Here is a 21,563-nt window from a genome sequence, read left to right as displayed (position 1 = left end):
TCCTCTGTTTTGTTTACAGCATCACCGTGGTTACCAGCCAGGGACCCGTTTTGCCACTTCTGCAGGAAGTGACATACCCGGAAGTGAGGGAGGCGGAGCCAGGGATGCTGGGACTGCGGTGATGTGCAGTGGGAAGTCTTCTTGGGTGAGTTTGTCTATATATTTCACTTTCTGCACTGTTTGTTCATCCTCATGAGGGGGATTTGTTCCCCGAAACGTTGATGTGATGTGATGATTTGAATACACACCTGTTTGCTTTTCAACAAATCTCTGAGTGCCGCCTCATTTTGGATATATATATATATATATATATATATACCCATCCACAGTATGCCGGCACTCAATGTAAAAGATCCCAACTGCTCAGGTGCCCTTCCAAACAAATGAATATCCAGCAATAGAGATGGCACTCAGAGACTTGTAGCAGTGAAAAAAGACATCTGTATTGGATGTTGATACATCAAACGTTTTCGGAGCTACTGCCCCGTCCTCAGGACAATATCTACTGCTGTAGATGTTGTCCTGAGGACGGGGCAGTAGCTCCGAAAACGTTTGATGTATCAACATCCAATACAGATGTCTTTTTTCACTGCTACAAGTCTCTGAGTGCCATCTCTATTGCTGGATATATATATATATATATATATATATATATATATATATAAAATACTATACCACTCAACTGTATTTGCAAATTTAAGTTAAAAAGGCCAGCTGTTCATTGAAAATAAATCAGAAACTGTGTGGTGATATAGAATCAGTTTATTGCCAAGTGTGTCAGTACATAATACATAAAGAATTTGTTTCCGATAGCTACAGCTCCCAGACAGTATATGACATACCACAAGAAACATAAAGTAAAGAAGAACACATGACGGATAGCTTGAGTACTGAACAAATATGAGAATATGACTTAGAGATTGCCGAATTAACCAAGTTAGTTGCCTGAGGTAAAAAACAGTTTCTGTGTCTAGCAGTTCTCATACACCACAAGCTATACCAATCTGCCAGTGTCACGATCCGGGTATCTGGACGCCATTACTTACCCTTCAGATGCCTTCTAAGGCTGGCTCAGCGTTCCAGGACCAGATCCCATCTGTCATACTGATGTCCACATTCCTGCCTCCTCTCCTGTCACTCTGAGACGCGGTCACCGCAACGCCTGTAACATCCGGAATGGCGTCTCCCGCGGCCTCCGCCGCTGTTCCTGAGTTTCTGCATGCAGAGTGTCAGAGTGGTGATTACGTCAGCCGCGGCCTCCGCTGTGCCCGCGTGGTTAAATGTGCACTTATCAGTCTGGCGTCTCCTGTCTCCTGTGGCCGGCGCCGCCATTACTGTTTTAATTCCCACATGGATTACAAACCAAACTTCCCTCCAAGTGTCTGCATGGGCGCAGCCATCTTGGATTCTGTCATCTGTTCATTTCCACCAATCTACTGTTTGCAATGTTAATCTGCATAATTGCCTAGCCAATCCCTTCCTTGCTGCAGGTATAAGTATTCTGTGCCTGAGCAAGGAAGGCGTCAGTGCTTTGGTTGTCAAACCTTGTTCCAGTTTGTCTCTCTCCTGTGGTTGTTTTCCAGGTTCCAGTTCCTATCTCCAAACCTCCACTAAAGAGACCCGCACCAGCATTCCACCTGCGGTGTAGCCTGACTCTCCTATCCATTTGGATTCATCTGCTTCCAGCTATAGATCCACCTGCTTACAGCAATCAGCTTCCAGCAGAGATCAGCTCTTCTTAAAGTGCCGGTACCCTTTTCTACAGATTATCATTTATCACCGGCATTATTATTTCACCGCTCTCAAGCTCCAAACATCACTTCATATTTCATCGCTCTCAAGCTACATTTATCATTTAACTGGTTCCAGCCAGTATCCACTCCGTGCCAACATCAGTCTGGTTCCAGCCAGTACCCACAGCAGCTTTTTTATCCACAGCAGCCCAGCTTTTCCTGGAACACCAGCTGGTACGATCCTGGGCTATCTCCATTGCCACAGTCGGGCCTGGTAAGGACTTTCCAACTAGAAGATTATAAGAACTATCTCACACTACCAGAGCCCTGTGGCCCTTGCCACCCTGTAGAACCCAGGAACTGTATTTATCCTCTGCTGATTTTTATGTTTTCTTTTACTGCTGCTGTGTTACGGAGTTTGTCATAAATAAACATCATTGACTTTTACCCTGGTTGTCGTGTTCACGCCTTCGGGCATTTCTTCTACATGTTACTTACATGTCTAGGGGTCTGATACAACCTCCCAGGTTCCGTTACATCTCAGCCCCTACAACTGAGGCTGCCTCCCGTCAGCTCAGGCCCTCAGTTGTGACAGTAAGCACTGACCATATGAATCCAGCCGGAGACCAGGATCAAGCGGCCAGGCCGATGCAAGAACTGGCAGCCCGACTTGAACATCAGGAGGCTGCACAGGGCCACATCATCCGCTGTCTCCAGGATCTCTCTACTCGGCTGGATGGGATTCAGACAACCCTCCGTGGATCAGACGCGTCCGGTGCGTCAACCACAGTGACTCCAGCTATGACCCCACCCACCTTACCCATTTCTGCTCCACGTCTTCATCTTCCAACGCCAGCAAAATTTGACGGATCTCCAAGATTCTGCAGGGGATTTCTCAACCAGTGTGAGATTCAGTTTGAGCTACAACCTGGCAATTTTCCCAGTGACCGTACAAAAATTGCCTACATTATCTCTCTTCTCAGTGGCTCAGCCCTTGATTGGGCATCACCGTTATGGGAAAGGTCCGACACCCTGCTATCCTCCTACACTGCATTCGTGTCAACATTCAGGCGTATCTTCGACGAGCCAGGCCGGGTAACTTCAGCTTCATCTGAGATTCTCCGTTTACGCCAGGGATCACGTACTGTAGGACAATATCTTATACAGTTCCAGATCCTGGCATCCGAACTGGCATGGAACGACGAGGCCCTGTATGCTGCATTCTGGCATGGCTTATCTGAGCGTATTAAAGATGAGTTAGCTACCAGAGACTTACCTTCCAAGTTAGATGAGCTAATCTCACTCTGCACGAAAGTTGATTTACGTTTCAGAGAGAGAGCAACTGAGCGTGGAAGATCATCTGCTCCAAAATCTTCTGCTCCTCCTCCTCGCCAACTGTCACCATCTAAAGACGAGCCCATGCAAATTGGCCGTTCCCGTTTAACTCCTGCTGAGCGCCGAAGACGTCTCTCTGAGTCTCTTTGTCTTTACTGTGCAGCTCCGTCTCACACCATCAATGCCTGTCCCGAACGTACGGGAAAACTCCAAACCCTAGCTCGCCCAGGAGAGGGCCGGCTAGGAGTAATGATCTCCTCTCCATCTCCTCATGATTGTAATCTCCCAGTGTCGCTCCAAATTGCTCAACGTTATCGGAACGTCATTGCCCTCCTTGATTCCGGAGCAGCTGGGAACTTTATTACCGAAGCCTATGTTAAACGGTGGTCCCTACCCACCGAGAGACTTCCTTCGTCCATCTCCTTAACTGCCGTGGATGGCAGCAAGATTTTTGATGCAGTTATTTCCCTAAGGACTCTACCAGTTCGTCTGAGAGTGGGAGTTCTTCATTCCGAATTTATTTCTTTTTTAGTGATTCCAAGGGCCACACATCCTGTGGTCCTGGGCCTTCCATGGCTCCGTCTTCACAATCCATCTATTGATTGGACGACTACGCAGATTCTGGCATGGGGTCCCTCCTGTGCTGAGACATGTTTGTTTAAAGTATTGCCTGTCTGTTCTTCCTCCCCCAGGTCGTCTGATGTTCCACCTCATCCCTATCAAGATTTCACGGATGTGTTCAGTAAGGCTTCTGCTGATATCCTTCCTCCTCATAGAGAATGGGACTGCCCGATTGATCTCGTTCCAGGGAAGGTTCCACCTCGAGGCCGAACTTACCCGTTGTCTCTGCCTGAGACGCATTCTATGGAGGAATACATTAAAGAGAACCTAGCAAAAGGGTTCATTCGACCTTCCTCTTCTCCAGCCGGCGCAGGCTTCTTTTTCGTAAAGAAAAAAGATGGTGGTCTGCGGCCGTGCATTGACTACAGAGGTCTGAACGACATTACCATCAAGAACCGCTATCCACTACCCCTGATTACTGAGCTCTTTGATAGAGTTAGCGGAGCTACTATCTTCACAAAGCTGGACTTGAGAGGTGCATACAATCTCATCCGGATCCGTGAGGGTGACGAGTGGAAGACCGCCTTTAACACCCGTGACGGACATTATGAGTACCTCATCATGCCCTTCGGATTGAGCAATGCTCCAGCTGTCTTCCAGCATTTTGTCAATGAGATCTTCAGAGACATTTTATACCGTCATGTCGTGGTCTATCTAGATGATATCCTCATTTTTGCCAACAATTTAGAGGAACATCGTTTTTGGGTAAAAGAGGTTCTGTCCCGTCTCCGTGTCAATCATCTCTATTGCAAATTAGAGAAATGCGTCTTTGAAGTCAAGTCCATTCCGTTTCTAGGTTACATTGTGTCCGGTTCCGGACTAGAGATGGATCCTGAGAAACTACAAGCAATCCAGAATTGGCCGATACCCTTAACCCTCAAAGGGGTCCAGAGGTTCTTAGGGTTCGCCAATTATTACAGAAAGTTTATACGAGACTTTTCCACCATTGTGGCGCCTATTACTGCTTTAACTAAGAAGGGTGCTAACCCGTCCAAGTGGTCTGAAGAAGCTACGCAAGCTTTTCATCTCTTAAAACAACGGTTCATCTCTGCACCAGTTCTGAAACAGCCCGACATCGACTCTCCTTTCATCTTAGAGGTGGATGCCTCCTCCGTTGGAGTAGGAGCGGTGTTATCTTAGAGGGCTAAAGATGGCCATTTACATCCTTGCAGTTTCTTCTCCCGGAAGTTCTCCCCAGCGGAGCGCAACTATGCCATTGGCGACCAGGAGTTGCTAGCCATCAAGCTCGCTCTAGAGGAGTGGAGATATCTGTTGGAGGGAGCTTCTCATTCAATCACCATACTTACAGACCACAAGAACCTTTTATATCTGAAAGGCGCACAATGTCTCAACCCTCGTCAGGCCAGATGGGCACTTTTCTTTTCCAGGTTCGACTTTAAACTCCAGTTGTGTCCGGGCTCTCAGAATCGCAAGGCCGATGCCCTTTCCCGCTCATGGGAGCAAGAAAATGAGTCAGAGTCTTCAGACAAGCATCCTATTATCAATCCGTTGGCATTCTCCACGGTAGGGATGGACTCTACGCCCCCACTAGGGAAAAGTTTTGTGAAGCCGGTACTGAGGAAGAAGCTCATGCATTGGGCCCATGCTTCCCGTTTTGCCGGACATACAGGTATCCAAAAAACCCTGGAGTTTATCTCTAGGTCCTATTGGTGGCCAACTCTGAGAAAGGACGTCATGGAGTTTATTGCATCTTGCCCAAAGTGTGCCCAACATAAAGTATCCCGCCAGTCGCCTGCGGGGCAACTGGTTCCACTATCCGTTCCCCGTCGACCATGGACCCATTTGTCGATGGATTTCATTACAGACTTACCTATGTGCAACAAGTTCAATACCATCTGGGTGGTAGTTGACCGGTTCACCAAGATGGCACACTTCATTCCTCTCACCGGTCTTCCGTCAGCTTCCAAGTTGGCTCAAGTGTTCATACAAGAGATCTTCCGACTCCACGGTCTGCCTGAAGAAATTATCTCAGATCGAGGAGTTCAATTCACAGCCAAATTCTGGCGAAGTTTATGTCAAGTCCTCCAAGTCAAACTAAAGTTTTCCACGGCTTACCATCCTCAGACCAATGGTCAAACTGAGAGGGTGAATCAGGACTTGGAGGCCTTCCTCCGCATCTATGTGTCTTCCTCTCAAGATGACTGGGTTCAATTACTTCCCTGGGCCGAGTTCTGTCATAACAATCAGTATCATTCCTCATCTTCTTCAACACCATTCTTCACCAACTTTGGATTCCACCCTAAAGTCCCTGAATTCCAACCGCTCCCAGCAACTTCTGTTTCAGCAGTGGATATCACCTTGCATCAGTTTGCAAACAACTGGAAGAGTGTACGAGCAGCTCTGCTCAAGGCATCGTTCAGGTATAAGAAGTTTGCGGACAAGAAGCGTAGAGCGGTTCCTGCTCTCAAGGTGGGTGATCGGGTATGGTTATCCACGAAGAATTTGAGGTTAAGAGTTCCCAGTATGAAGTTTGCACCTCGCTACATTGGTCCTTTCAAAATTGAGCAAGTCATCAATCCTGTTGCTTACAGACTTCAGTTACCTCCCTTCTTAAAAATACCCAGGACATTCCATGTTTCCCTGTTGAAACCGCTGATCCTGAATCGGTTTCATTCCTCACTTCCTCCAACTCCGAAAGTCCAAACTCAATGAGGCGTTGAGTATGAAGTGGCCAAGATCCTGGACTCACGTCACCGTTACGGTCAACTACAGTATCTTATTGACTGGAAGGGTTACGGCCCTGAGGAACGCTCATGGACCAATGCTTCTGATGTCCATGCTCCTGCCTTGGTCCGGAGATTCCATTCCAAGTTTCCTCAAAAGCCAAAGAAGTGTCCTGGGGCCACTCCTAAAGGGGGGGGTGCTGTCACGATCCGGGTATCTGGACGCCATTACTTACCCTTCAGATGCCTTCTAAGGCTGGCTCAGCGTTCCAGGACCAGATCCCATCTGTCATACTGATGTCCACATTCCTGCCTCCTCTCCTGTCACTCTGAGACGCGGTCACCGCAACGCCTGTAACATCCGGAATGGCGTCTCCCGCGGCCTCCGCCGCTGTTCCTGAGTTTCTGCATGCAGAGTGTCAGAGTGGTGATTACGTCAGCCGCGGCCTCCGCTGTGCCCGCGTGGTTAAATGTGCACTTATCAGTCTGGCGTCTCCTGTCTCCTGTGGCCGGCGCCGCCATTACTGTTTTAATTCCCACATGGATTACAAACCAAACTTCCCTCCAAGTGTCTGCATGGGCGCAGCCATCTTGGATTCTGTCATCTGTTCATTTCCACCAATCTACTGTTTGCAATGTTAATCTGCATAATTGCCTAGCCAATCCCTTCCTTGCTGCAGGTATAAGTATTCTGTGCCTGAGCAAGGAAGGCGTCAGTGCTTTGGTTGTCAAACCTTGTTCCAGTTTGTCTCTCTCCTGTGGTTGTTTTCCAGGTTCCAGTTCCTATCTCCAAACCTCCACTAAAGAGACCCGCACCAGCATTCCACCTGCGGTGTAGCCTGACTCTCCTATCCATTTGGATTCATCTGCTTCCAGCTATAGATCCACCTGCTTACAGCAATCAGCTTCCAGCAGAGATCAGCTCTTCTTAAAGTGCCGGTACCCTTTTCTACAGATTATCATTTATCACCGGCATTATTATTTCACCGCTCTCAAGCTCCAAACATCACTTCATATTTCATCGCTCTCAAGCTACATTTATCATTTAACTGGTTCCAGCCAGTATCCACTCCGTGCCAACATCAGTCTGGTTCCAGCCAGTACCCACAGCAGCCGTTTTATCCACAGCAGCCCAGCTTTTCCTGGAACACCAGCTGGTACGATCCTGGGCTATCTCCATTGCTACAGTCGGGCCTGGTAAGGACTTTCCAACTAGAAGATTATAAGAACTATCTCACACTACCAGAGCCCTGTGGCCCTTGCCACCCTGTAGAACCCAGGAACTGTATTTATCCTCTGCTGATTTTTATGTTTTCTTTTACTGCTGCTGTGTTACGGAGTTTGTCATAAATAAACATCATTGACTTTTACCCTGGTTGTCGTGTTCACGCCTTCGGGCATTTCTTCTACATGTTACTTACATGTCTAGGGGTCTGATACAACCTCCCAGGTTCCGTTACATCTCAGCCCCTACAACTGAGGCTGCCTCCCGTCAGCTCAGGCCCTCAGTTGTGACAGCCAGACGGCAGCACCCAGAATAGGTCATGAGCAGGGTGGGAATGGTCATCAATGATCCTCCCTGCCCGCTTCATATCCCTTGCCAAATAGATATCCTCGACTGCCGGAAGATTTGTCCCTATGATTTTTTCCGCTACCCGTACAATTCGTTGTAGCCTATTTCTATTTCTGTCGTGGGTTGAGGCAGAGCCGCCAAAGGATGGCCCCCAATCAGCGCATCCCACCAAGGCAAACCAACAACAATAGTATTGCGGATGGTTCCTGCCCTAGACGTGCTCTTTAAATAAATGTAGGTATCCAACTCAATCTTCCACCATAGCATTTTACCGGAAAGGTGAATCTGCTTGCCCCATGGCTGGCAGGATTATGGACAAGGCAGTACATACGGCCGCCTATGGCACAATGGGGCCTAAGTGACTTGCCTACTTCCCACTGCCATGTCTTCCTCTGGTCTGTCATCAGTAAGTCCCTGCCCACTTTCCAGAGTCACCGATCCCTTCCTGAGTCCCTGATCCTCTATATCCACTACTTTGAACTTCCAAAACTTCTCCCTGGCAGCTAGATTGGGCATTCAGAATACTGGCACTACTAGAGTGTTGTCCCTTTTCTCTGTATACAGTATGTTTAATGATGCAGTTCACTCCAGCCCACCTAGTGGACACCTGCATCTCTCCTTCAGGAGGTGGTGATGGTAGAGTTTGCAGGTTAGGAAGCGCTAGGCTGAAGTTTTGCAAAGGGGGCAGAGAGACCTTGCACCAGCACTGAATAGGTCGACACTAAATGGTCTACATGCATATGGTCGACATGATCAAAAGGTCAATAGGTTCAAATGGTCAACACAACATATGGTTGATATGAGTTTTTTTGGATTTTTTTTCATATTTATCCCTTTTTCATACTTTACCATCCACATGGACTACAATTGAGAACCTTGTCTGAATTCACTCACCATGTGAGGAGACACGGTGCACTAATTGGTGTCCACAAGCTGGAAGGGAAATTTTGACAACAAAAACCATCAAAAACTCATGTCAACATTTTCATGTGTCGACCGTTCTGTGTCATGTTGATCATGTTGACCTTTTGACTATACCAACATTTTGCTTGTTGATCATTCGATGTCGACATTTGGCATGTCGACAATTTGGTGTCGACCTAGACATTGTCGACCTTCTGACTGTCAACCCTTTGATCCATAACCAAAGATAAATTTGCATTCCAAATGAGTGTTGCTATACATGCTTTCACGTAAATGGAGAGAATGCTTCTTTAGGCAAGCATCTGGGGATCAAGCATTACCACAGAAAGACTGGCCACTTACAGCCACTTTCCCAGAACAACTTGCATGTATTATCTAGAAATCTAGCATCTATTCTATAGCAACAGTGACAACATCTTCTGGGTTCCATACATTCTCCCCAACAAGATAGTTGCAGTCCATATACTACTGTATGTGAGTGAATTTATCTTAAGAAATAGATCTTAAACTGGTGTCAGATTGAAGGGATTATATAGAAGCATCACAGACATATCGAAGTTTGGACCTTATTCAGTAAGACCCGCTAATACAATGCTGTTTTTAGGCCTAGTGTGCATGCACAAGTACCGATGTGCGCGGGCCGGTTAATGCGATCACATCTTGTCAGCACAATAGTACAAGCACACAACACCAAATCATTGACAGACAAGCAACTTTATGTATTGCTGGCTTCACAAAGACACACATTGGTGTAAAATTGTTGCATAAACTTGGTAATGTTATACAGTACTCAAATGGCTCCCTCCACTAAAGCTGTCTTCTGGATTTCTCATATCTGATAACAGAGCCAACATTGTACATGCAATTTGAATGGGCAAATGTAAACATGTTCTGTGCTGTGAAGAAAACAGTGTGTGTACCAAAAGCGCTGAAAAAATGCCAAAAATGCGCATGCACATGGTACGCAGCGCGCATGCGCTAAGTACTTTCACACAAAACTTTGTAGAATTTACACAAGCTCGAGCGACGTTTTTTCAACGCTCAAGTGATCGTATTGTGGTTGACAGGAATTGGGTGTTTCTGGGCGGAAACTGGCCGTTTTCAGGGAGTGTGCTAAAAAAACGCAGGCGTGCCAGGTAAAAACGCAGGAGTGGCTGGAGAAACGGGGGAGTGGCTGGCCGAATGCATGGCGTGTTTGTGACGTCAAACCAGGAACTAAACTGAATGAGGTGATCGCAGTCTAGGAGTAGGTCTGGAGCTACTCAGAAACTGCAGCAAATTATTTAGTAGCAGTTCTGCTAATCTTTCGTTCGCAGTTCTGCTAAGCTAAGATACACTTCCAGAGGGCGGCGGCCTAGCGTGTGCAATGCTGCTAAAAGCAGCTAGTGAGTGAACAACTCGGAATGAGGGCCATAAATGGGCACATATTGACATAGAAGAGCACACAAAACAGCAGGGTAAATACATATGCATGGAAGGATGGGACACAATAAAACCAAATGTAAAAGATAACCAAAACAATATATATATATATAATATATATATACACTAGCTGTTCTGTTCTACCTGTTCTTCACACGGGAATATCTGATTTTCCTGGTTGTACATATACATGAGTGTTAGAAATTTGGTGAATCTACAGAGATGTCAATTTGAGAGATCTTGATGTAAATAAATATTAATCCATGGTTCTTGGCATTACCTGAGGAGCACCTGCAGCAGATACGGTAAAAAGTGACAGGACCATTTTTGTAGTTTATTAAATTCTACACACTGGAGGTGCAATCCAAATTTTGATCCGATTGTCTGTTTGGGCTTTATCTTTAATGCAACGCAAGCCACCCATCAGTAATGACATCATTATGTCAACCCCCATTTCATCCCCATAGGGGAGGTTTATTAAAATTCTAATTACGTATTTTACCTATTTCCCACCTGAAGAATACTTATGTTAAATTCCATTTTCCGAACATATTGGGAAGTAAGAGAATTAGTGATTAGTCACTCAGTGAGTGAGGGCTTTCGCATTTTATATATATAATTTACAGAACTCCCCTATCAAATTCACTTATCAAATCAGCCACAATACCATTAATTATTTAGATGTAACCATAGAGATTATAGATAACCAGCTTCATACCAGACTGTTTTCAAAACCCACCGATCGCAACACTTTGCTCCACCACAGTAGTTGCCACCCTCCCGCATTGATACGAGGATTGCCAAGGTCCCAAATGCTTAGGGCAGCCCGCATTTCCAGCGACAAAACTACCCTGGCTACTGCACTTGATCAGATGATTCATAAGTTTGCCAATAGGGGCTATAAACTCCGCGAATTAATGAAAACCAGGGATGAAGTCCTGCAAATCCCCAGAGAAGAGCTATTGTATAGCGTGCCTCAAAAACAACTAGGATCACGAATTCCATTTGTGACGCAATATACCACTGCTAGCAGGGTCATCCCACGTGCCACAAAAGGATTGTGGCCTATTGTCTCAGGTGACAAGGACCTCCCTTGCTTCAAGAATACCACACTGATGCCTAGCTATAAAAGAGGACCTAACATCAGAGACATTCTTGTTAAAACCAACATGGTCCCAAAGAATACAGCTAATGCTTCGCATACACAGTTGAAAAAACCTGGATGCTACAAGTGTGCATCCTGTACCACATGTAAATATCTAGAAACTGGTCATGAATTCCATAATCCACACACAGGTCATAAATACAAAATCCGCCATGTGCTCACATGCACCACGTCATACATTGTTTACATCATCATTTGCCCATGTGGCATGCTTTATGTAGGACAAACCATCAGAAACCTACGAGACAGAATGGCGCTTCATCGATCTGCTATAAAAGCATCTCTGGATGGCAAACCAGTTGACCAACCAGTGGCACGCCATTTCAAATTATGTGGCCACCCGCTATCTAGCCTCAGATATAAAATAATTGACCACATTCCAGCACCCCAGAGAGGTGGTGACCGACAACGGGCCCTATCCAAGTGTGAAGCTAAATGGATCTTCCTACTGGATGCATTGTCCCCTAAAGGACAAAATGAAAAATTCACCTGGAATGTCTTCTTACAACAGAGACAGCATATTATGCTACAGTCAATATTTTTATAACCTATAGAATAGAGGTTCCTGTTTTAATTTTGTTCCCTTTTTTTCCTCCCCCCCCCCCCCCAACCTTCCCCCCCTTTACCTTTAACTAACTCCCCCCCCCCCTTTTTCTTTCCCCCCTTTTTCGTTCCTTTTCGGTCACCTTCCTTTGTTCTTTCTAACCACCTCCTCACTACCCCACCCCTCCACCTCCCCCACCCCCCTCCCGTTATCCTGGCCCTGTGATCAATAACCGTAAGGGCTTAGTGTGTAATGGTCAATATGGTTTTAATGATCACCATGTATATCGCAATGTGCATGTATTTAATATCAAATGCTATTATGGTTTAATGATTACCTTATATACAAAATGTTGTGTAACAATATGCCTTCTTTATGTTAACACCAAGTCATCCACAATTGCACACTATTGTTTCAGTGCAGCTGTTGTTAATAACTTTTTAATCCCTTTTTTAATTCCTTTCACATTTGCCACGCTTCACTCTATAGCACTACCTCTGCTGGGCATGGCATGTAAACACATGCCTCTATTCACTGTGTTTGTTCTTTTATCACAGACAGGCTTTCCCGGCGCCTGCCACAGTTTGTGTACGTTGCTTAGCAACGCAACACGTCACAGGGGAGCCGCTCACGTGACCCTCCCGGAAGTCCCGGACACAGACGCCGGGAACACCTCTCTCCTGCACTCCACGCTACTTAACAGGTGAGTGTTTCTTTCGTTGGTTTGGTTCTTTTTCTTCCTCACAGCACTAGGGTTACTTACCTGATGAAAAGGCTGCCATGCCTTGAAACGTCGTAAGATACCTGTTTTTTGTTTTTGTTTTGTTTTGATTGACACGATGCTATTTTGATGTCACCATGTTTTAAATACAAATAACCTTTTTGCATAAGTCCATGGAGTGCCGCCTTATTTCCTTCGCTGCAAACACCTGAGCCACAGGTGGGGAAGGATACCTCCTCTGCATTACTATTAGGAGGGCACCCTGGCATTTACACATTGATTCTGGAGTGCCGGATATTTTTTGCTGCATATATATATATATATATATATATACAGTATATGCATGGGCGCTAATTTGAAGTTAAGCAGTTTGCTGGTGCTAGGAAGGAACACACTAAGGTGTATAATGGAGGATATTGTGATGTGGTGAATTTTGAAGGGGGGAAGAGGGTTGCTGTGTCCAGACCTGACTACAGACTTACATACCCTCCAACATTTTACACTGAAAAATCGGTACAAACCCGAAAAGGGGGCGTGGCCGCGGGTAAAGGGGGTTACACTCTCACCCACAACATCTGCCCCACAGACACTCACCCCATTACCACCAAACCTTTCCCCACACACTTACTGTCACCCACTAGACCTGTACTCCATGCCCTCAGTGTTTGAAAATGAGGGCGTGGCTCTTGGAAATGGCATTCCCTGTGAGTTCCGTTCTCTGTGGTAATAATCTGTGCACTGGTGCTTGGACAACTTCTGCAAAAAGCATCTGTCCCAGGGAAGTCTATCATCCACATTTTCCACGTAACAGAAGCTGCAGCCTGCAGGTCACACAACAGAACCTTAGGAAGTACTTAGACAAGTTGTAAATCACAGAGTAGTGTAGGACTTATGTTCCTGAAATCACTGTACACAGTGTTCTGGATTTAAATATTGTAATACTCTATTTCCTGCCTTACTACAATAATGACTGACTTTTGTTGGAATTAATTAACATGTGGTAGGAAATATTGGCAGCACTCTGTGATCTTGCACAACAATCTGTTATACACTAAATTCAATAATTGCATTGCATAATAGAACAGGATCAGATATGATTTCATGATGAAAGACTTTATCATGTCCAGTTTTGTCATCCCCACATGAAAAATCTGGGACAGAATATTGAATAACTCTGGAAGAAGAATTAGCGCAAAAATCTGTGAATAGGTCAAATTCATGATTGAATGTTGATAAGAAAAGAAAAATTGCTATTCAGGTGATGATCTCATTACTGTAGTCACACAGCTAACAATGTACTGTACTGTAGGTACTGCTATGATCTAAGTAAAGGCATATTAATGTATAAAAAGATCACGCAGGATGCATTTAGGACAGAATAATGTTGGCTATAGAAACTTCCTGTTCTTCTAAATTTGTATCCTCTTGTTTCTCAATTACGCCTCTTCATAACAGTAAGTACAGCTAATGTGTCACAGCTAGACAGGAAATCTTAGACATGTGCGTATCATTGATGTTTACTATACTGTTGTGCTAATTTGCAAGACTTTCAGAATCGCAGGGCTCATTTTACAAGTACAACTTGCAGGCTCCATTCTAAATGCCCTGATTTTACTACTTTTCATGTCGGTTTGATGTTTTAGTATTTCTTCCTAAAGCAGTTGACACATCTGTATACCATGACAGGGAAGTACTGTAGGGCCAGTTATAATACGAGTAAGAACTTGGCTAGAGGACAACCCTATTGTTACTCTGCATGTTAAATACAACAACAGCATGCTTCTATTGTTTTCATAGTCTACATATTATAACTAAAACATACAACAAATTATATACAGGACACTAATATATAAAAATTCTGGCAACATTATACATTGGTAAAATATTCATTTTTAGCTGGGATTTAACTATTATTACAATCATCATCACTATAAATCTCCAGTAATTAGATCATATGTCCCTGTTTTTGTTTATTCTTGTCTTTATTTAATATTAAGTAATACAAAAAGGCTGTAAAGCATCTGGTCCCTCTACTGCACATTATGCTTCGGGTGCCTCAGGTACCCAATAATCCACAATAACCAGGCTGCGGGAGCCGCAATAACACATGGGATCAGGGACTTCTCCCGGATCCCATTTGTTTTCGTACGATCACGGGTCCATTTCAGCCTGTAATAGGATACTGCGATAATGACTACCGGTCATTAATCGCGATATCCGGCCATTTTCACCTGCCAAAAATGGATTTGCACTAATTGAATACCCCCCTATGTTGTTTATTAATATTATTAATATTATTATTATTACTTATAGAAGGATTACTTAAGATTTAGCATTCTGCATATTAGTTAATTTGAGTGCTTTGGTTTTGTTAGTGTGTGTTGCTAGTAATATATAGTAATATATTCCTTATGATACTGTACATTTTTTACCATTTAAAATGGTTTTCTGTGTATCTGGACATTTAAGAAGATGCAATTTTCTAATGTGTTTTAATCCTTTGATTAGCCTGATTGTATTAATAAATATAAGATGCAAGCTTCTGTTTATAACAATACTATTTCCCTATCTGTGCACTATTGCTATATGTTGCTCTTCAGTGTATCAAACTGGCGGGTTCTCTGGCTACCTCTAGTCGTTGCTTCCCCGTGTCTGTTTAACAACACCAGCTTTCCTACTATCACACTATCACTAGCGCCATCTCATGACAGTAACAGCAGAAAAAAGATTTACTATTAAAAATAAATATTTGACCTTATTTTTTTTTAATTCATAATATTTTCTTGAAAGTGCCACTGGCTACTAGTGCAATGAGTATGTTTGAGCCAGCAAAAGGGACTAGACCTGGCCACTGATGTGGAAGTCCTCTTATGGCTGTCAGTCAGTGTCACCAGGGGACAGAGTATCACTCAGCTGCCCCAGAAAATTCGTTAAAATGTAGCTATAATGATTTATTATTGTTACAGGTTGATAAATCAACTTTTTGGTATGGCATTAAAGTGACTGCATAAAGACGTGATTGTGGACCTATTTCTACCTATGATATAACTACTTACATGAGGAGGAAAAGGTGTGTGTGCCGTTTTCTTCACTGCATTAATCAGCCTTGGTCTTCACTGCACTAATCAGCCTTGGTCTTCACTGCACTGATCAACCTTGGTCTTCACTGCACTAATCAGCCTTGGTCTTCACTGCACTAATCAGCCTTGGTCTTCACTGCACTAATCAGCCTTGGTCTTCACTGCATTAATCAGCCTTGGTCTTCACTGCACTAATCAGCCTTGGTCTTCACTGCATTAATCAGCCTTGGTCTTCACTACACTAATCAGCCTTGGTCTTCACTGCACTAATCAGCCTTGGTCTTCACTGCATTAATCAGCCTTGGTCTTCACTGCACTAATCAACCTGGGTCTTCACTGCACTAATCAGCCTTGGTCTTCACTGCACTAATCAGCCTTGGTCTTCACTGCATTAATCAGCCTTGGTCTTCACTGCACTAATCAGCCTTGGTCTTCACTGCACTAATCAGCCTTGGTCTTCACTGCATTAATCAGCCTTGGTCTTCACTGCATTAATCAGCCTTGGTCTTCACTGCACTAATCAACCTTGGTCTTCACTGCACTAATCAGCCTTGATCTTCACTGCACTAATCAGCCTTGGTCTTCACTGCACTAATCAGCCTTGGTCTTCACTGCATTAATCAACCTTGGTCTTCACTGCACTAATCAGCCTTGGTCTTCACTGCACTAATCAGCCTTAGTCTTCACTGCATTAATCAGCCTTGGTCTTCACTGCACAAATCAATATTGGTCTTCACTGCACTAATCAACTTTGGTCTTTACTGCACTAATCAGCCTTGGTCTTCACTGCACTAATCAGCCTTGGTCTTCACTGCACTAATCAGCCTTGGTCTTCACTGCACTAATCAGCCTTGGTCTTCACTGCACTAATCAGCCTTGGAATGTGGGTAACACTCCTACAATGCACTAGCCTCCACCACCACTTCTCAGATGAAGTGGGCAGGCAAGGGGTATGGTGGTGCAATTCGCTATGAATCAATACATCCCACCATGCCCCTAGTGATGCAAAGATGTCAAAATAGAGAATAGGCAAACTGTAAAATGCCCACTTTACATAAAATGTGAAAGCACTGATGCTGAAGACTAAATACTATCCAGCTACTGTACAACAATCCTATGTGAATCAATACAACATGGTGCTATAACACAGGTGAGTCAGAGTGTTGATTTTAATGGTTTATCTAATCCTCTGGGATTTGGTACAGGGAATAGTCCACAAGAATACAGTTAGTAAAGATACATAGTGGAAACAATGTTACTGTCAATGGTTTTCATCATTTTTGAAATCACACTATTTTTTATACAGAGAACAAGTTCAAAAAAAGCCACACAGAATAAGAACATCGTCCTGTGCACAACATGAAAGATAAAAAACATTGACTTGCACGGTTTTCTGCTCATAAGCTGCCTTTTTATTACAGCTTTAGACATTCTCTCAAGAGGCTGCAACATCAAACATGAAACAAGGAGAAAATAAGAGTCAACATCATGATTTTTCCATTAAAACCAGTCCTGCATGGTGTTTCTCCTGAATCCACAATGGTTTTCTGTGTTCCAAGCAGAGAGATGCAGAAATACGTTCTGCTGTGTGGTTTTGTTATAAATCACAAATGAAATATCCTTTACAAAAGAAGTTTATTCAATTTGAAACTAACAAAATACATATTTAGGGAATATGTTCTTCCAGATAGAATAAAAGTTATGTAGTCTGAAGCTGAAACATCTTAAGTGTAATAACAAAAAATGTTACTTTACTATTGAAAATGTATGTGTGTGTCCAGTACCATATACTGCACCTAATCCCTTTACTCTGCATTGATAGATGTCTTTCACTTATAACTGAATAGTTACTTGCTACCATAGGCGTACGCAAGGGATGACTGGTGCGCACAGGCACCCCCTAATGTCCGACACCCCAGCACTCCACGCCTGCAGCACAATGATCGGCTGCTGCTCAAACTGTACATGTTCCTCCCCCAACTGCGCCCGCCTGTATATAAAGGTACCCACACACTGAACGATTTTACTGTCAATTTGGACGAAAACAATAAATTATAACGATTTATCATTCCCAAAAGTGCAAATCGTATGTTCTCTTCTAACGATAACAATCCGATGCGCGTCCCCGCAGCTCGTATAATCTATCCTCTGATCTTACCTGCTGCAGTCAAGATCTGCCAATATCTGTAAATGTCTTTAGAGATTGTATGATAAATCGTTTGTTAAAAAACACTATTTTCTAAAATCGTGAGTAAAGGGCTGCCCCCGGGGAAAGTTCAAGGGAAATCGCAAACGATATTGCATCGTTTGTGAATCGCTCAGTGTGTGGATGCCATAAGATCAGTGTCGGACTGGGACATGTAGGGCCCACCGGGGGAATGCAGTGGTAGAGGCCCATGTTTAGGGGTGTGGCCAGTTTGCAGAGGGGGTGTGGCCTGCCACCTCATTGGTTTGGGTAAACATTAGAGAGTGCAACATCTGGGCCCATTCATAAATATATACAGTAAATTCGGTTGCTGCATGCATGATAATGTACCAGATTATAATAACTGCAATGCCCTGTAGAAAATACACCATAGTCCAGTATAAGGTAACAATGTATAATTCATGTGCACAGTCTGGAACCTGATCCTTAGAGCAGGAGGTGGGGCCCCAGGCAGTGGGGCCCACCGGTGGCCTCCCCTGTACCCCTGTGGGCCAGTCCAAGCCTGCAGAAGATTGTGCTTACCTCCCAACATGACCCATTCCAGGAGGGACAAGATGCTCTTTACATGGACTTCCCTCTTAATAAATGATTGTAGTCACCTGTGTTGAACTATGTAATTGATAAGAAAGGTGTTTCCAACACAGGTGATTGCAATTATAATTTAAGAGTAAGTCCAGGTAGACAGCATTTTGTCCCTCCTGGAATGTATGGATTGTGTATATTAAATTTAGCCCATGTTTGGATGTATGGATTGTGTATATTAAATTTAGCCCAATGGTGTATATTAGATTTAAACTAAACACCTAATTGAAAGACAACTATTTTGTAAAATGCTCTTGTAGTGCAACAAAGACAACTTAAACAACCTTAAAATACACATTGAAAATTTAAATCTATAATTTGTCTTGTCACATGCAAAAATAGCAGCAGCCTCTGTACTACTTACACAGTGGGGCAGGACTCAAGAGGACTGTGTGTTTGTGTGTGTGTGTGTGTGTGTGTGTGTCTCTCACTCTCTCTCTCTCTCTCTCTCTAGACCCTCATTAGATAACAAGTTACACAGGATTCAGACAACAGGTGTGAAGAGAGCTGTAAGTGACACAGGGATTGCACCCTGTGTCACTTACAGCTCTATCCAACCTCCTATCTCTCCTTTGGTTTGGAAGCTCCATCGATAGTTCATGAAACCTGATACTCCTGTGTCTCTGCCTGCACTGCATACTATCCTACTCGCATTCTGGCTGCTGGTTCTGCTGCTGCATGAGAGAGAAAGCTAGTGATGTCAGTGTTCTATGGCCAGGGGGTCCCTGACAGAGGGGAACCCGGGGTACAGTATGCCCTGCATCCCCCCCTTAATCTGGCTATGTTTGTTTGTAATAGTATTCTGCAACTGCAGTAGATGGTGGAATGAACTTGTCCTATTCACTAGAACTGTTTGTTCCAAATTGAAAACACTTTATTTTGCTTTGGACCAATACATTTTTGCTGGGATTTTCTCTTATTAAAATTCACAAGTAGTTTAGTATTAATAAGATCCTTGTTCTGAGGTCACATTTTAAATATTCCAATTCTGTGACCAACCACTGTATTATTCTCTCTCATTCGCTATTGGAGTTGCTGCAAGTATAGCTAATTAAGCCTAACAAAATATATTTTGATCCAGTTTGAAACTGGCCAATGTCAGTGATAGGTAAATATGGCGCACAATGTTTTTCTGTTAATATTATACACTCAACTGACAAATAGCACCAGTGGGTATTGGAGAACAGTAACGCTAAGGATAGCTTTACTTCCTGACAGAACTGGGTTCACAAATTTAATTCCAACGGGACTAGGCCTGGCCACTGATGTGGAAGTCCTCTTATGGCTGTCAGTCAGTGTCACCAGGGGACAGAGTATCACTCAGCTGCCCCAGAAAACTCGTTAAAATGTAGCTATAATGATTTCTTATTGTTACAGGTTGATAAATCAAGCTTTTGGTATGGCATTAAAGTGACTGCATAAAGAAGTGATTGTGGACCTATTTCTATCTATCTATCTATCTATCTATCTATCTATCTATCTATCTATCTATCTATGATATAGCTACTTACATGAGGAGGAAAAGGTGTCTGTGCCGTTTTGTTCACTGCATTAATCAGCCTTGGTCTTCACTGCACAAATCAGCCTTGGTGTCACTGCACAAATCAACCTTGGTCTTCACTGCACTAATCAACCTTGGAATGTGGGCAACACTCCCACAATGCACTAGCCACCACCACCACTTCTCAGATGAAGTGGGCAAGCAAGGGGTATGGTGGCGCAATTTGCTATGAATCAATACATCACACCATGCCCCTAGTCGCCCCTGCTTTAATCCGATCTGGTTACATTTATAACAAGAGATAATAATAATATTACTCATTGTTAAATCTGCCCCGTAGTGTGACAGTTGGCAGTTGGACAGTTACAAGCAGTGGCGGATCTTGCCACGGGCAAGCAGGACTTTTGCCCGGGGCGCCGCCTTCCGGAGGGCGCCGGCGCCATCCGGAGGGCGCCGCACCATGGCAAGATCCTCCACTGTCAGTGTGCGCCCCAGCAGTGTCCCCCCGCTGTGCCCCCCCTCCCGCTGTGAGAAGGGAACCAGACGCTATGCGTCTGGTTTCCCTTCGTGGCGCTGGTCCTCCCCCGCTCTGAAGGGAATCAGACGCTAAGCGTCTAGTTTCCCTTCATGGAGAGGACCTTTGGTGTGCGGTGCGCGATGACGTCATCGCGCACCGCACAGCATTGTGGCATAGACGCTAGGGGTCATAATTGACCTCTAGCGCTTATGCTGTGCTATGGGAGAGACGTCATGACTGACGTCTCTCCCATAGATCCGAGGAGAAGAGCGGCGCCGGTCTGCAGGGTCTGGAAACAGGAGCGGGGTACAGTAAGTATACTTTTTTTTTTCCTTTTTTTTTTCAGCGGCGCTACAAATGGGGGGCGTGACTGACCACGCCCCCATGTTAAGCCACGCCCCTAACTTTTGCCCGGGGCGCAGCAAGGGCAAGAACCGGCCCTGGTTACAAGAGCTGCACAGTGCTCATGAACTATCTTTGACTGGGCCTCATTGAGTGGTGCACGGAATGCTGATGTTCTCATAGTTGAACGCTCTTTTGCAACTGTGCATGCATTACGCAGGGTACACACAAAGATGCTGTTGTGAAAAAGTGAAAGGTTGTGAAAAAGTGATGTGTGTTCCTGGGCAGTGACTGGGATGTCACCAGAACAGCATGCACAAATTGTCCGTTCAGTGGGTGAACTGTGGGAGTGTAATAGGCATGTCAATGCAAGCAGCTGCATTCCCAGATACAGGCATAGCAAGCTGTAGTTAGATGGAGAACATGCACCTACCATAGGGATAGTGCGACAAATGGTGGCGTATAAGGATACACTAATCGCTATTACAGCATGCACGGATGCTAGAAGTGGACATCTCGGGGCACATTTGGCCTAACAGGTGTACACCAGCAAAGTATTTTGTAGCAGCATTTGCATTAAGTTGCAGATGAGTGACCACATATAGTGGCTGCT

General features: G+C 44.5%; 2 long non-coding RNA genes across 2 annotated transcripts; both read left to right on the top strand.

Annotated features, from left to right (window-relative positions):
* The first annotated feature begins 83 nt into the window (after positions 1 to 83).
* Positions 84 to 16,436, top strand: LOC134911582 (uncharacterized). The gene is made up of 3 exons (XR_010176696.1): positions 84 to 145; positions 12,559 to 12,704; positions 15,689 to 16,436. It is a non-coding gene; the product is annotated as an uncharacterized LOC134911582 (long non-coding RNA).
* A 150-nt stretch (positions 16,437 to 16,586) lies between these two features.
* On the top strand, positions 16,587 to 17,522 carry LOC134911581 (uncharacterized). The gene is made up of 2 exons (XR_010176695.1): positions 16,587 to 16,952; positions 17,109 to 17,522. It is a non-coding gene; the product is annotated as an uncharacterized LOC134911581 (long non-coding RNA).
* Positions 17,523 to 21,563: the final 4,041 nt, after the last annotated feature.

The sequence above is a fragment of the Pseudophryne corroboree genome, chromosome 4 (genome assembly GCF_028390025.1).
Source record: "Pseudophryne corroboree isolate aPseCor3 chromosome 4, aPseCor3.hap2, whole genome shotgun sequence".
NCBI classification, from domain to species: Eukaryota; Metazoa; Chordata; class Amphibia; order Anura; family Myobatrachidae; genus Pseudophryne; species Pseudophryne corroboree.
Note: the sequence above shows the minus strand (reverse complement) of the source record. Positions and strands in the feature narration are given on the sequence as shown.